The 15833-nt window shown below is 43.0% G+C and overlaps 1 pseudogene; it reads left to right on the top strand.

Moving 5' to 3' along the window:
* The first annotated feature begins 1797 nt into the window (after window positions 1–1797).
* Window positions 1798–15833, top strand: part of LOC116884900 — a 28515-nt pseudogene continuing 14479 nt past the window's right edge.

Raw genomic sequence — 15833 nt, 5'->3', positions numbered from 1 at the left:
ATTGGCAATACCATGACAGGTGGAGTAGATTTCTACCAAAATACAGATGCCTAAAGGGGAAACATAGGCTGGGCATTCTCCAGAACCCATAGGAGGCTCAGGTAACAGGGTTAAGATTTGAGAGTATTTGTCTAGCTGCATACAAGGTCTCCTGCTGAGCCCTGGACAAGAGAAAACGCAGATGCTTTCCCTCCAGTGTATGTTCTCTACTACTGACATTCCTTCTGCAACTCATCTCCTTCTGTGTCTTCATTCTCTGTCTCTTTCCTGGGCTCAAACATGAGTTGAATTTTCACATGCTGGGGAAGACAGCACGTTGTCATTTCTCTGGCCAATCTTCCTCCTTGCTCTGAATTAAAGTTCAAATCCCAGAATTCATCCTGGGACATTGATGGATAGAGCATCCACAGTGGGTACCTCTCTTACCTGCTTCATCAGACAGCCAGAATGGAAAATTCAGACCCCTGAGTATGTTCTGAGTCTAATGGTTCCATTTGGCTGGATCCCCAGACAGAGGAACTGGCGAGCAATCAAATAAATACCCACTCCTTTTTTTTTTTTTTTTTTTTTTTTTTTCATTGGGAACACACACTGAGAACCTTAATGCCCTTATAGTTAAATAACTTCACAAACGTCATTGCTACCCCAGACTAGATTTTTCCCTTATGCATCTTGGCCAACATTAAATTGTATGCAAAAAGAAATGTGGAGAGCTTTCTTTTTTAGCTCAGTTACAGAGAAACTATTGGAAAATTTGTAGGTAGATAAGAGTCTTTAAAAATAGGCATGCATTGCTTTGCAAAACATGTGTGTTTACAGAAAGACATAGGCAAATAATTCAGAGATTTTTGTTGTTGTTAAATTAATCTGCGTTCATTTACCCATGCTCTCATAAATGAAGAATGTGGCCATTTCTGCCTAAGCTTTAGTCGTTGCACGTATAACAACGCATCAGCAGGGTTCTCTGACATTGCAGGCAGCCAGTCTGAATTCAAATCCAGCTCCATGGGGTTGGGGAGTGCTCAGTGGTAGAGCACTTGCCTAGTAAGCGCAAGGCCCTGGGTTCAGTCCTCAGCTCTGGAAAAAAAATAGTCCAGCTCCACATTTTATTAGTTTATTCCCTTGCACATGTTGCCTGGTGTTTTAGGAACCCATTTTCCATCTTTGTAAAAGGTGGTTTATATCTTATCAAATAGCAGGCTTAGCAGAAACTAAACACTCAGCAAATTTTAACAGCCGTTATGACTTCCAGATCTTTAACTTTTCTGTACCCACCATCTATGTTAGAGAATTAGTAACTTGAAAACAAATCTTTAAAAAGTGTTATTATAGGGGGTTGGAGGGATGGTTCCGCGATTAAGAGCACCTAATGCTCTTGAGAGAGCCTGGGTTCAGTTCCCAGCACACACGTGGTGGGTCACAACCATCTATAAACTCAGTTTCAGGAAATATGACACCCTCTCTTTTCTTCCTTAGTGGGGCACAGACAGACAGACAGACAGATAAAACACTCACACATATGAAACTAAGGTGAGCAAAGTGTTTAATTCAGTGGTTTCTAGAAAGGAGTTGTGTAGCATTTGAAGAGAATTGGTTTCATGAAGTCTCACAGGTGCTAAGAGTCACAGTTATTTGAGTCTCTTGTACAAATGGCAGAACGCTTGCATAAAACCCATGCACACAGTATTACGAGCACAGATACTCTTAAATTGTATTGGTTGGTGTTTTTTATTGCTTTGATCAAAATACTCAGAAACTCATGATTCCGGAGGGCAGTCCTCTGGCACAGCCTCATCGATGGCAGCAGGAATATGTGATGAGCCCTCCTCACACGGGACAGAAGAGGCCAGAGCGAGAGGTATGCCTGGTGACCAACTTCTGTAAGCCGTGCCCTACCTCCTAAAAGCTCGGTGACTTTCAATGTTGTGCCACAAGCTTAGGATCAGGCATTCAAAACATGAGCCCGTGGCAGACATTCCAACTCAAACCCTCACGTGAACTTCTCACGAGGTATGACACACCAGTGCATCCGTGGTAGGTTATAGATATTATAGTCCTAACATGTTTTCCTATCCTAACCTGCCAAACACTACAGCTTAGCGGCCCAGCATACTGCGAAGCTTTCGTGTGACACACTGTTCCTGGGACGGCATGAGCAAATACCTGTTACCCCAGATAGGCAACTGAAGATAGACTAAAGTACAGAGACCACTGAAGTCCAGTGCAGCGAGGGGAGGAATGACAGAGAGCTGTATCACAAAGGCTACCCCCACATGAGTGACAGCTCACAAGAGCTGGAGACCCGAGGCTCACAGCACATCTGAGGGCACCTCAACAGGTCCTTTGCAGTTGGCTCAGTTGGTCCAAGCCTCTTCCAGGTACCTAGGCCCATCTTTGTTTCTTCTCTGAACTTGAGCCAATCTCTGTCTTCTCAATGCTGCTCCTCTGGTCTGGGAGTCTTCTAGGACATTCTGCACGTGTGAGAGTGTCTTCAGCAGACATTACCACTTACATAGGCTTACTGAGGGAGAGATCTGGTGAATCCAGTTCATTTCAGGAAGTTTCTCTCAACGACGTGAAGATCATCAAGGGTGAAGATGAAGACCAAGACCAATAAAGTGTCCCAAGGCTATGCAGGCACACAGCCACTGTCCGTTGAGCCCTATTGATATTTTCTCCAAACATCATGTGGCCTCAGCAAACCCACATGAGTCAGCTTCACCACATGAGTCTGCATTACATGACCCAACCAGAAACTTGCACTTCACTCCCTAAAGTCCTTGGGTTGTTTACTTCCAGAGTTTAACAAACTTCCCTGAACACAAAATGTTTCACCTGCACTTGGAGCAGGTTACCTGTTACTTCACCTTTTTTTTTTTTAATCTCCCATGACTTAAGACGTTTCCCTCCAAAATAAGAGGTTCTAAGCCCTGAGGAAACTGCTATTCCCCAGGTCCTGTGCCTGACTGCCTGTCCAGGTCACTGATGTTACAAGAGAGAATCACACCGAATATGGCTGACTAACTTGGAGAGAGTGAAACTCCCTCCACTGTGATGTCTGCTGAATGGATGCCATTTTTCACACTATCATGATGTTGAAAAATCCAGAGTCGAACCATTTCAAACTGAGGGCCCAGTTTTGTTTGATCTGTAGATTAATTACACTAATTAATTAATTAATAAGGTAAATAATAAGGCTCATATAAATAGGCAAATAGCAGCATTGATACCAATTTGCTTAGAGAATAGAAAGCCAGAAAAACATCCACACGTGTACAGGATAGCTTTGAGTTGTTCTAAAAATATTGGTTCAGAGGCGTTGGGTAGAAAAGACTGACGATAGTTCAAAAGTCACCACTGTCATATGCCAGGGCTGGTTGATACCCATGGGAGGTCCCCCCTTTCCTGAAGAGAAGAAGAAGAGGAGTGGATGGGGTGGGGGGAAAGGAGGAGCAGGGGAGGAGAGAAGGGAAGGAAAGTTCGTTAGGATGTAAGGAACACTAACTAACTCATTTTAAGAAATCAGCACTATCTGTTTGCTGAACAGTTTCATCATTCCCAAAACAAACTCCACACTCGTTCATGAAAGCTCACCGTCCCTTCCTCTGCACAGCTCTGTGACCACTAATCCACCATCTGTCTGTATGAATGTGTCAGTGGAAGCACGAGCTATGTGCCTCTTAGGCCTTCAGCATGTTGGTGTTTCCCACACATGGACACCTTGTGGGACAGGCCCGTACTTGATTCCTCTCTGCTTCATGGACATAATACAATGTGTTTGTCCATATGGCTCATTGGATACATGTTCTGGCAGAATCCACTATTGGCTATTATGGGTACTACTGTTAGAAACTCTCCTGTTTATATTTCCATGTAAACATGCTGAATCCCTTTAAAAAGTAAAAACTTTAAAAAAAAACAAACAAACCATGTTTTCCATAAAAACAGTGTAAATTATTAACCTATTTCAAGTAATGTAAAAAAGCACATAGATGCAATAAAACCAATGACCTACCGCACAAAATTTAAAAATAAGTATTTTAAGAGATGTGCCTTATCCGGACCAATAAACTGAAGTGGCATAGCCAATAACCCATTCTCTTCCAAGCATCTAAAGTGACTGCTTAATGCAAATTAAGAAGTTATTCCCATTCATAAGTAACTTTAAAATAATGTGCTAAGAGGCTCGCTTGTAGTACGTAGCTCAGACGCTCTTGCTCACTTAGAGAATCGTGTTACATATTTAGCCATTTCCCTTTTGCTGAACTGTAGGTGGCTTCATGAGTTTTGTTGATATAGGCAATGATTCAGAAATCAGATTTTCTTATTTAAGGCACATCTAGCTGTGTCAGTGTCACTTTATGGTTGAGTCCTTGACTGGAGGGTCCATCTAGACTCTACCAGAGAGTGGTGAAGAATTTGGACTGGGCACTGTAAAAGGCAATTTTTTTTTAAAGCCCACACTTCATGCTGCATTGTGTCTCCTAATTCTAGCACCTGTAAATAAGATCATCAAAAATGATCAGGTTACAAGCATCCCGTCCTTAATAAAAGGTGAGAGGCAGACACAGAGGTGTGAGGTGAGGGCAGAAACTGTACTCCAAACTAGGGAACACAGGAGATTTCCAGCAGGCTGGATCAGGACTCCAGAGAGAGGCCTGTGACAGGTTCTCCTCCAGAAGGAACCAGTGCTGCCAACAGGGTGATGTCAGATTTCTGGGCTCCAGAACTATGAAACAGTCAGTTTCTGCAGTTAAGTACCACCCACTGAATTGCATTGTTACTGCAGCCCTAGCAAACTAATTAACATGCATTGTGATGAGTCCTCTTGGCATCCGAATGAAAGGAAGTCAGTGGGTATCGAAACTCGAATATGTCTGACACCATCCCCCACCCCCCGTCCCCATTTGTCATGTTGAGTGACTTCTTTGTGATCCTTGTTTGATTTCTTGGCTGCTTGTTTTCTCCTTAATTCGATGTACTGAGCCCTATTGTTTTCATTCATCTTAAAAACATTTTCAGTTCCTTTGAGACTCACTGCTCTTCCTTATAACTCACAACAGTCACTCCCACACCTTGATATGGGGGATTATTTCCCCACTTCAGGAGTGCTTGCTTCTGGGGAAACAGTACAAGGGGTGAGTGATATTCTCTAAATAATATTTTTTTATTCTAAGGTGCCTCCGGTTCAAGCAGCCACCACTGGGAAAAACCCACGTGTAGACACTATGGTGGGAGACTCCTTTTCCTACTCCGAACACCTAAGACGCTGATCCACTGAGCAAGGTATTTCTGGGCCGCAATGTAACTTCCGTACTTGAAAACCAGGTGGAAAAATCCACTAAGGAAAGAGTAGAGGGAAGGTCAAACACACTGGAACACGAGGAACGGAACGGAAGCGGGAAAGCCTCGTCATTACTTTGAACAGCAACTGGAAAGTAGAAAGGTCAGGTACCGGACTCTACACACGGAGTGCAACAATGAGCCGAGCTGCATGTGGTGGCGTGCACAAATCGCAAAAGCATGGATTTTTGTGACACTACTCACATTGAAAAACAAAATATAATGTCCATGGGTAAAATGCATGCTTCTTTTTTCACAGTAATAGTTAACTTCTCAGGGTTATAAATAGCAGAAAATGTAGGCATGACTGTGGAAGCCCTGAAATGTGAAAGGCTCCGAGACCATGTAGGTAAGAGCCCAAGAGGGGGTCTCTTGTCCTAGTTGGACCTGACACTCTGAGGACATTATCCCCAAAGGCTCAGAATGCTATCAAAATGTGGGTCATCTATTACCGCCATTTCCAGGAGGAAACAGCACTCTTTAGTCAGGAACAAGTTCTCACTGAGGGGTTCACCCCCCCACCCCCGTATTGCCTGTAATCTTAAAATGCACACCACCCCCCACCTTCCTTTCTCTGTGATAACTAAAACTGCTGTGGTACTGTCATGACAAAAGAACAGCGACTTCAGCTTTGCAGCTAGAAACCTCTTTAAAAGAGCAAACAGCTAGAAGGATCAGATGCCCACTTGAACCTCAAAGATTACATTTGGCTTGTAGGACAGCTAAGCTCTTCCCCAAAGCTCCGGGAGGAGGGGTAATGGCAGCATTTAGCTTTTGTGACTGAACCATAGGGGCCTTGGAACCCTTCCACCCACTTGAAAAAACGGTCGCCCATCTGACATTAATAGAAAACGACCATTAAAAAGCTTTATGGCACTCTGTTCTCCTGCTTCTGGTCCCTGTTTGCCTTTGTTGCTGCTGGCATTTTATTAATTATGGATGCGCGTAGGTGCGGCTGTTCCCGCGTTTCCTCTGTAGTGCCGCTCGCTCCCTGCGCCTGCCTCGCATCCTTCCTCTGAGCAAAGGACCACGCGGCCCAGACCCCACATCAGTGTAATTAGCGCGCGGCACACAGCTCGAGTGTCAGGACTGCTTCCACTCACTGCCAACCTTCTGCCAGCCCCTGTCATTCATGCGAAAGTCTGCCAGGCTGCGGCAAGGCCAGCAGCGCAGGCCTCCACAGCAGGGAGGGGACGCTCAAGGTGCAAACACTGGAACCAGTCCTTTGCTGCCAGACTAGGTACAGGGACAGCTCTGGGGTGTGACAGCTGCCTCATACAATGTCTGATCACAAAGTCAAACAATGCAGAAAGGCAGGATGGTAATTTCTGCCCTTAAGACTAGCGACAGAGAATTGGGGGAGGAAGCAAATGGAAAGTTGGTAGACATTTCCTCTATGTCCCTGTAACTGGCATGGATGTTAGCGACCGCGGGACAAGCTTCCCAAACTGTGCACTAGACAGGTGTGTGGTTTGGGTGGTATTGGAGAATATTGGCTGTTGTATATTAATGAGAAATTTTTTATTTATTTAAATGATATTTTTAAGACAAGATATTATGTATCTTAGGCTGCCCTCAAACAAATTGTATAGTTGAGGGTGACTTTGAACTTATGAACTCCTGCTTCTACCTCCCCAGTGCTGGGATTACAGACATATACAATCACAACCAATTTATGCTATGCTGTAGATCAAACTCAGGGCTTCATGTGTGCTAGACAAACTCTCTGTCAACTGAGCTGTATCCCGACCTCAGCAGTTTTTTATTAACAAAACCAAACCAGGACCTGAATTACTTTAAAACATACATTATGTATCTGTATTTTATACCACCAAATCCAAAATTTTACCTCTACGAAATTATGAAAGTAATTCAATCATGAATCCAACTCTATTTTAAAGAGAAAATTATAATTAAATTCTATACCAGTGACCCAGAGAAAGAAGCACACAGGTGACAGGGATTGGAAGGACTGACTGCAAGAGGACCAGGGACCTTCACTGTTGGAGTCTTGGGGCTTTAAGTCTAAGACCTTCATGAAAGAAGAGTTTTCCCCTCCAGAGTAACAAGGGCTTCACGCATTCAGGGAAAGTGGTTTCTTGGCTGCTGAGACATGTATAGAAACCAAACTAAGATCCTCAGGGTTCCATGGAGGCAGAAAGCAGGCTTTATCCTGGACAGGAGATCCTTAAAATTTTTGTTCTGGGGGTTGAGGATTTAGCTCAGTGGTAGAGCGCTTGCCTAGCAAGCGCAAGGCCCTGGGTTCGGTCCCCAGCTCCGAAAGAAAAAAAATTTTTTTGATCTGAAGTAAAAAAAAAAACAAAAAACAAACTGTACTTCATATCCTCCTTTTCTTCTTTCAGAAGATGAACCTGGGCCCCGAGATGTCAATAGTCGCATCCAAAAATGACAAGAGTAATGCCAAAGTCCACGTCTGTCAGCTCTGCCCGTGGTTTTCCTGTTTATCTTCTAACCTTGAAATCGCCATACCATTTCTTCTGTCTCTTGTGACATCCTACAAAAAGTCAGTACTTTGAGCATTCAGAGATGGGGAAAAGAGAACATGAAAGGGAGGAAGATGTCTTTTGCCACAGGTCCTCCGTTGTAACCCTCCTGCTCATCCTCACCACAAACAGTGAAATGCCATTCTGGTCATCCATGAAGCTAGACCAGAGGCAGTGACCTCTGAGCTGTGTCCCCAGCCAGGGTCCCTTGTCAGTGACCACACAGAGCAGAATGGTGTACATATAAACTTAATCTCCTTGGCATATTCTACCTCATTCCTTTCTGGGTGTTTATGAGACACTCAAAGTTTACAGGGGAGGCCCGTTAATGCTCTGTCTCTGGGGTTAATATTTAATTAGGCAGTTTAAAATGCGTACCATTACTGGGGAGGCCGCCCCGGTGCTTGCCTCTTCCCTTTGGGATTCGGGCTTTAGACATAGAATTCTGAACCCTTCATGGTTCCCATGGAAACCTCACTGCTGATGACTCTTAGGACAAGCACATGGGTCAGCAAAGGCACAATGAATACCCCAGTGTAGGACTCTGAGAGCACTCTTGAGCCATCTCCTGCAAGGGTTCAGCCAAAGGCCATCTGACAGTGGGCAGTGTCACAGATGTCCCTCTCCCAGTGGCAGCCTATCAATTCAGGACCACTTTGAGGGTACCAGAGACACTCTGTAGATTAAACAGATCATTTGCTTCTAGGCTTGGGTTGAAAACTATGCTCCTAGAGACCAATTTTAATTTCTTTTCTTTTTCTGAAAAGTCTCTCTTTTTAAAAAAAATCTTAGCTAGCATTCATTGAGCACTTCTTAGATGTACTTTTAGTCCTCTCTCTGATGAGGAATTGTAAGACTGGCCAAAATCTCTATTGGAAATAGAAACTTAACCTGCATAAATTTTGCTGTGTGATTTTTTTTTGGGTAAGCTGTGTGCAATTTTAAAGAGCGATGTATACATGTGTAACTTACATTCTTCTTCTTTGACATCCATCTTTAATGTGGTTCATCATTCCTGCCTCTTTCAGAAGTTGCTACTCATTGGATTCATCTTCCTTCCTGAATCCATCCTGCTCCCAAATGTGAGAACCCTGCTGCTTAGTTTCCTGAATTGTTGACTCGGTGTTTACTGAGCAGGAGAAATGGGGACAGAACCCTTCAACAGTAGGCATGTTTCGATGTTTCTGGGACTTTGTGTGCCTTGTCTGTCCTTCTATCCCACATGATGTCAGCTTATGGACAGCTCTATGCTCAAGGTCCCCACTCCACACTAGAACCCCCAACCCCATGTCTGCTAGTCTCCCCTGCCCTTTCTTCATAAACAAAAGACACCCTGAGAACTGGGTAAGAACTAAAGCTTCAAGTAGTAGTTATTGACCGACAGGCATAGAAATCCATGGATAATACTTAGCTTCCCAAAGGAACATTCAAGCAAGGAACAGTCTCCAGAGAGAGAGAGAGAGTACCCACGGAGGCTAAATGCCAGCAACAACCATGGTGAGTGATCAAAGATGCTCTCTACCGAGCTCTTCTGTGTCTGACTTTCTTTCCATCCCACTCTGGAGTGTTAAAGTCCCAAGGGAAATACCTACACTCAAGTCTGTGTCTCAGTCACCACAGAGGATGACAAGCTACAGGCAGCAGGGAGATAAGAAGATAACTTCTGATTTGATTTCATAGCATCCTTATAGGTAAGGGCTGCTTTCAAAAACTACACCACACTTAAGTTCTCACTGGGAAAATGAAACGGCAAATAGAGAAAGTAGCCAAGCAATGATGGCACACGCCTTTAGCTCTAGCACTCAGGAGGCAGAGGCAGGGGGATATCTGAGTTCTGGTCTGGTCTACAGAGCCAGTTCCAGGACAGACAGAGCTTCACAGGGAAACCCTGTCTCAAAAAAAAATATTACATTAAGCTTGAGATATAGGTAGCTGAAGAGTATGTTTTTACTTGAACATTATTATTTTTAACTTTTTAGATCTTTACATTTTATTTTATGTATATGACTGTTTTACTTACATATATGTCTGTGTACCACATGTGTGCCATATGCCCAAGAAGGTTAGAAGTAGGTGTTGAATCTATGAGCTGGAAATGAAACCCAGATCTGTAAGAACAATATGCTCTTAACTGTTGAGCATTCTCTCTCCTCTTGGCCATATTCTAATGTCAAGAGAGTCATACTGTATACAACTCAATGTCTTCTTATCCCCTCAATGTTACAAAAGTGTATGAAAGCCATTATTTTCAATAGTATTGTTTATTAATTATCTTTATGTCAGTCTCCCTAGGGTCCCTGTCTGCTTGAGGCCAGAGTAGATGCCTTTGTCCTGCTAGCACAAGCAAAGCCTATCTCATATTAACAACCATGACTGGTTATATCAGTGATTAAATGCGCCACAATTCATGTGATATTTTCATATATTTAGTTGTGACCTGTCTCCAAGGGTTTAAGATTGTCATTCGTACTGTGGTAAACCTTGAGTATTTAAGACATCTAAGGTTTCCCTTGATCCTTGGTCTATGTTTCTATTAGCCATGTAATAAACTTTGGCAAGCTGTTTCAGGTGAAAGGGGGTGGGGTAAATAACTCCAGACACATCACTTGCTCCATTGACTGGGCAAATTACAAAGAACGTAGTTCAATTCTTTTTTTTTTTTTTTTTTTTTTTTTTTTTTTTTGAGACAAAGGTTTTCTGTGTAGCCCTGACTATACTGAACTCCCTCTGTAGACGAGGCTAGACTTCAAGTCAGAGATCTACTTGCCTTCCGAGGGCTGGGATTAAAGGCCTGCACCACCATGCCCAGCTAAGGAATCCGCTTTATTCCTTCCTCTGATCACAGACTCCACAATGTCTCACCTATTTACCTCCTGACATCACCTTACTTCCAACCAGCTTCTAAATACCGTGCCAATGAATTCACAATAATTCACTAACAAAGTTACTTTTTGCTTTGAATGTAATAGCTTACATGTAATTTTCATAGTGCAGTTCTCTAAGGCAACTACTATTACTTTCCTTATCAAATAAATAAAGAAATGAGAACTGTGAGAGGTTAAGTAATTTGCCCAAAATTACATAAAATACAAGCTCATTTTATAGATTAAACTATTTTTTTTACTAAGAATTAAACATTAAGTTGCTGGGATTGTAGTTTATTTGGTTAGTGCTTGCCTAGCATGCGGAAAGCCCTGGCTTCAATGTACAGCACCAAGTATGGTTTACATGAATATAATCCCAGGATTTAGAAGGTAGAGCCAAAGGGAATAGAGGTTAAAAGCTGTCCTCAACTACAAATTGACTTTGAGGTTAGCCTGGGCTACATGAGGTCAGGAGGGTTTGTCTGTTTGTCTGTTTGTTTAAAAAGAAAAGAAAAGGAAGGGAGGAAGGAATGATTAAATATTAACTGTCAGGACTGTTCTCTGAATAATCAGGAAAATCCTTTATCTACATAGCCTGTGGGATGTTAACATATTATCTTGATGCGAAGGCTTTACTAGTTGCTTTGCACTACCTTGAGGCTTTGGGAAGCATGGTGTCACTCTTTTGCTCTGAGTTATACATTAGCAGTGCATAGTCCCTGTGAAAACCCATCCTGGTGGGGCAGTTCCTTAAGGCATTCGCTTCTGCTGACATGCCAAGCCTCATTACGCTGTCAGTTTTGTTCACCCCACGTGTCTTAGTCAGCTATCATTCTTTTTCCTGGGCGGCCTCTTCAATTGTCTGCCTCCTGAACTTCAACTATGCCCTTGAAATGCTGGTTCAATTTCACTGAGCTCAGCTGAAGCCCAGGCAGCCTTGAGAACCTTGAGAACTGATCACTTTATAAGATCTTCAAAAGACGTGACGTATAGAAATACTAAACTTGGCTGTGAATGTCTGTTGTGCTCCTGGATAAAAGGGCAATTCTGAAATGTAATGCATAAATGAGAAACTAGGCATGGTGGGAAACTCCTGTAATTCCTGCATGAAGAAGAGGAAACAAACGGATAAGAAACTTAAGGTCACTCTCAGGCATATAAATTTGAGGCCAGACTGGGCTGCATGAGATCCTGTCTCAAATGAACAAACAAATACAACAACCAACAGACTTCAACCAACAGACTTCGATAGAAATAGCAGGAGCATTGGAGAAAGGAGAGGGGGTACTTTGGTTTTTTGTTTGTTTGTTTGTTTGTTTTTTGTTTTTTGTTTTTTTTTTTTGTTTTTTTTTTTTTGTTTTTTTTTTTTTTTTTTTTTTGCTCACCTCAAACTAACTTGAGCTGTTATTTCCCAGTCCTTTCTTTTGGCTTCTAATTATTTATAGTTTCCTTTTTGAATTCCTATCCTACGAATCTTAGCCTCCACTTCCAGTGCAGAGTCCCCATGTCAGGTAGGAACAGCATAGATATGAAACTGGATCAAGCCAAGCAATCCAGTTCAACTCAGGTGTCGCTACAAAGACAGCAGATAGAGACTCAGACATCTGACCCAAAGCAATGGACTGAAAATTGTAAAGTCCAAGATAAAGAGCAGGAAGTTTCATGGAGAAAGGAATGGGCATGGCCTACAAAGGTTCCCTGAGGTCCTGGCACACAGACTAAAGGCTTTTAAATAGGAACCTATGGCATTCTTTTGGGTAAAGACAAGAGACACTAAGGCTCTTTACTTTCTGGAATGGGTATACTAAATTTTTACTCACTTTCTTTTAGAGGTCTTTCCATTTTCCAGAGGTGAGAAAGGTAATTTGTTCCAGGATTCCCTTTCAGCTAGGGTCTGCATGTGCAATCGATAAACTCTATGATGTAGGAATGAATACCCTGGCAAATCTTGAAGGTAGAAATGAATGGAAATGTAGTTTTCGACTGGCGAGAGTAAGTATAGAGAGACTCTTCTGGCAACCAGACGACTTAAAAAGCAAAGAAGGAATCCTGAGGTACGAACAGTAGCCAAGTGAGACGTTCAAGTCCTTAGTCACCCAGGGGCAGGTTGTTGCTCTTTCACCATCTTTACCTTGGCAAAGGTCATTACTTCTCTGACATTTTGCAGATGTTGTTCCAATGCCTAACCCAAAGCCCACATTTCAACCTTTCCAATCATTTTATGGGTACCTAATTGCTAATGTTAAACAATCCCTTGTGCTTCGAACTTACTGGGGCAACTTCTGTTTCTAGCACCGAAAACAGCTTTCTTTTTTACAAGTGAAGAAATGAGAGTCATAAAAGTCCTAAATAAAGGTTACATGGCCAATAAAATATAGGCCTGGAGTTCTGTGCTTCGTTAGTCAGAAAGTGCTCCAGAATTACGAACTAGAGGGAAGAACCCATGGGCTATATTTCCAATACATTCGACAAAGCAGAGCCAAGTTCGCAGTACTCTCTTCACACTTTTAAACCTATGAGTTGCACTTGTGATTGCGGTAAGTGCTTAACTTAATTGGTTTGCATCCATGCCGGGACCTCTGGGATGCCACGCACATAACTCATCCATGGGAGTCAGTCTTGCCAATAAAGTACTTGCAGAAGGCTCTCATTCAATAGGCACATTAAATGCAGAGCTCTGGTTTCTGGGATTAGCTACCCACCCACTCTAAGTCTTGAGATCAAAGGATCTGAGGGTGTAGGAGTAGAGGTTGTGGCCTTGTAGTGAAGCACGTGTCAGGCAGCATCCTGTCATTTTACCTTGTCTCCTGGTGCAGTCCTCATGCTGACTCTGCAGGCAAGCTCAATTATTACACACAGTGTAAAGATCAGGACACTGAAGCACAAGGTTAAGTGCTCTGCCCCAGTTCATAAAGGGCAGACTGGTAGGGATGTATACAGTCCTACGTGTTCTCTTGTCTACAGTACTCCACTGCAGTGGCTCTCAACCTGTACGTGACAATACCCTTGAGGGAAAAATGACCTTTTCAGAGGGATCATCTAAGACCATCAGAAAACACAGATATTTACATTATGATTCATAACAGTAGCAAAATTACAATCATGAAGTAGCAACAAAAATAACTTTATGGTTGGGGGTCACCACAACATGAGGAACTGTAGTAAAGGGTCACAGCATTAGGAGGGCTGAGAACCACTACTCCACTCTTCCAGTAATACTCAGGATGTTTTATTTTAGTTTTATGTACTGCGGTCAGCTGCATAAATCCTCTCTAGTAAGATCCGCTAGAAATAAGCAAACCAAAAACGATGAATGATAGCTTCCTTTCAGGTCAGCCCTCCTCTCTTTTACCTCATGCTCTGGGAGCATGTAATGTTAAGTAGATGCCTCTGACTCCGTGGCGTGAGAGCCAGGGCAGGCTTGATCCTACATGTCCTGGGTTAGCACCCCATCCTTCTGCTTGGTATGCTAGAATCACCTCCCACGAGTGGTTCCCCTTCCATGGGTGTTCACAAAAGGAGGCAGAAGGAAAGCAGGCATGGATAGGTGTTCTCAGATGATGCATGTATGGGCACGGAGAGAGAAATCAAAGACATTACTTGATAATGGTTAGGTTTCACGATCTCATGAAAATTTAAAATCCAAGTAAACACAAGGCTCTCTAATTAGACAGTTCTTTTCCTCCTGACCAGCGAGTCTACCAAGTCCCATTTCTCCTAGAAACAGGTCTTCATGGAGGCGAGCATCTTTTTAAAATTCTGCACTACAGAGAACCAGACAAGGATGGTTCTGTCGAAATTACAAAACACTATACTTTCAAATAGCTGCTGAATTATTTAGTGACTTTACACTGTCCAAATGCTGGGCTCTTTGGGTAGACAATGTCTTGGTTTCCCTCCTAACTCTTTTGTTATGACATTCAGTAAATGGAGAGATATTGCTCTCTTTAATAATTTATAAAACAATAATCCACATTAAGGATCAAGCTTTCTGATAGGTTTGGGGTTTCAAATCAGGTTGTTGAGAGAGAGTGTGAAACTGACGCCTCCTTCAGCTAAGTGATCAGTCCTGCCGTGCACACTTAACTTTTCTGTATTTGCTTCTTTCTCCCATTTAACCTTTTCTGCATCCTATAGCTTTACCCTGTGCGAGCCCTTGAATGGTAACCTGTATCTGCCATCACTCCTTGGCGGACGCTGACCATCAGATTCAGACTTATGGTGTAGAGAGAAGCAGAGCTACACAGGTTCCTGTCCTGCCCCTCAGAGTTCAGTGTTTTCTACTTGCTCCACACCTGTTCCAAAAAGGAAGGAAGGAAGGAAGGAAGGAAGGAAGGAAGGAAGGAAGGAAGGAAAGATAGGAGAAAAGGAGAGACTGAGGAGATGGGTGGGGTTGGCATGTGTGTTCAAGGTAGACTACTTGCTCAGTGTGTCTAAGACCCTGGATTTAATCCTCAGCATCACAAAAGAAAGAAAAGTTGCTTAAGAAGAAAATGAGGTATGGTGGGAGCTGGAGAGATGGTACTTGCTGTTCAAGCAGAAGAACCTGTAAGTTCAGATCCTAGCACCTACACTGAAAAAGCCAAGTGATGGCACACACTTTTACTCCCAGCACTTGGCAGGCAGAGGCAAGTGGATCTCTGTGAGTTCGAGGCCAGCCTGGTCTACAGAGTGAGTTCCGGGACAGCCAGGGCTACACAGAGAAACCCTGTCTCAAAACAAACAAACACCAGCTAATGTGCAATAGCACACGGAGGTACCAATGGCCCCAGCACTGTGGGGTTTAGAGACACAAGGGCATATGGCCTTTTCTGGATATTAGCCTAGCTCACCCCCCACACACACACATACACATGGACAGGGGATGCTTGATAAATAAATCTTTCCTCTCTAGAATGGAAATGCATTCTCCCACTTCTGTGCAAACTATATGTCCAGTCTCATATGACTGCTACAGAAGTTATTAATATGAATCTTCACTTAGAGAGACAGAGTTCCAAAAAGCTCTGCAAGCTCTTGGAGGAATGGGAGCCAGCTTTTTACAGTATTGGTCTCACAACAGTGTTCAGCATAGAACCTTGCACATCTGTCTAAGAGATATTCAGTGCTTGGAAACATGGAA

Source organism: Rattus rattus, chromosome 15 (genome assembly GCF_011064425.1).
Source record: "Rattus rattus isolate New Zealand chromosome 15, Rrattus_CSIRO_v1, whole genome shotgun sequence".
NCBI classification, from domain to species: domain Eukaryota; kingdom Metazoa; phylum Chordata; class Mammalia; order Rodentia; family Muridae; genus Rattus; species Rattus rattus.
This window is presented reverse-complemented; position numbering and strand designations above follow the sequence as displayed.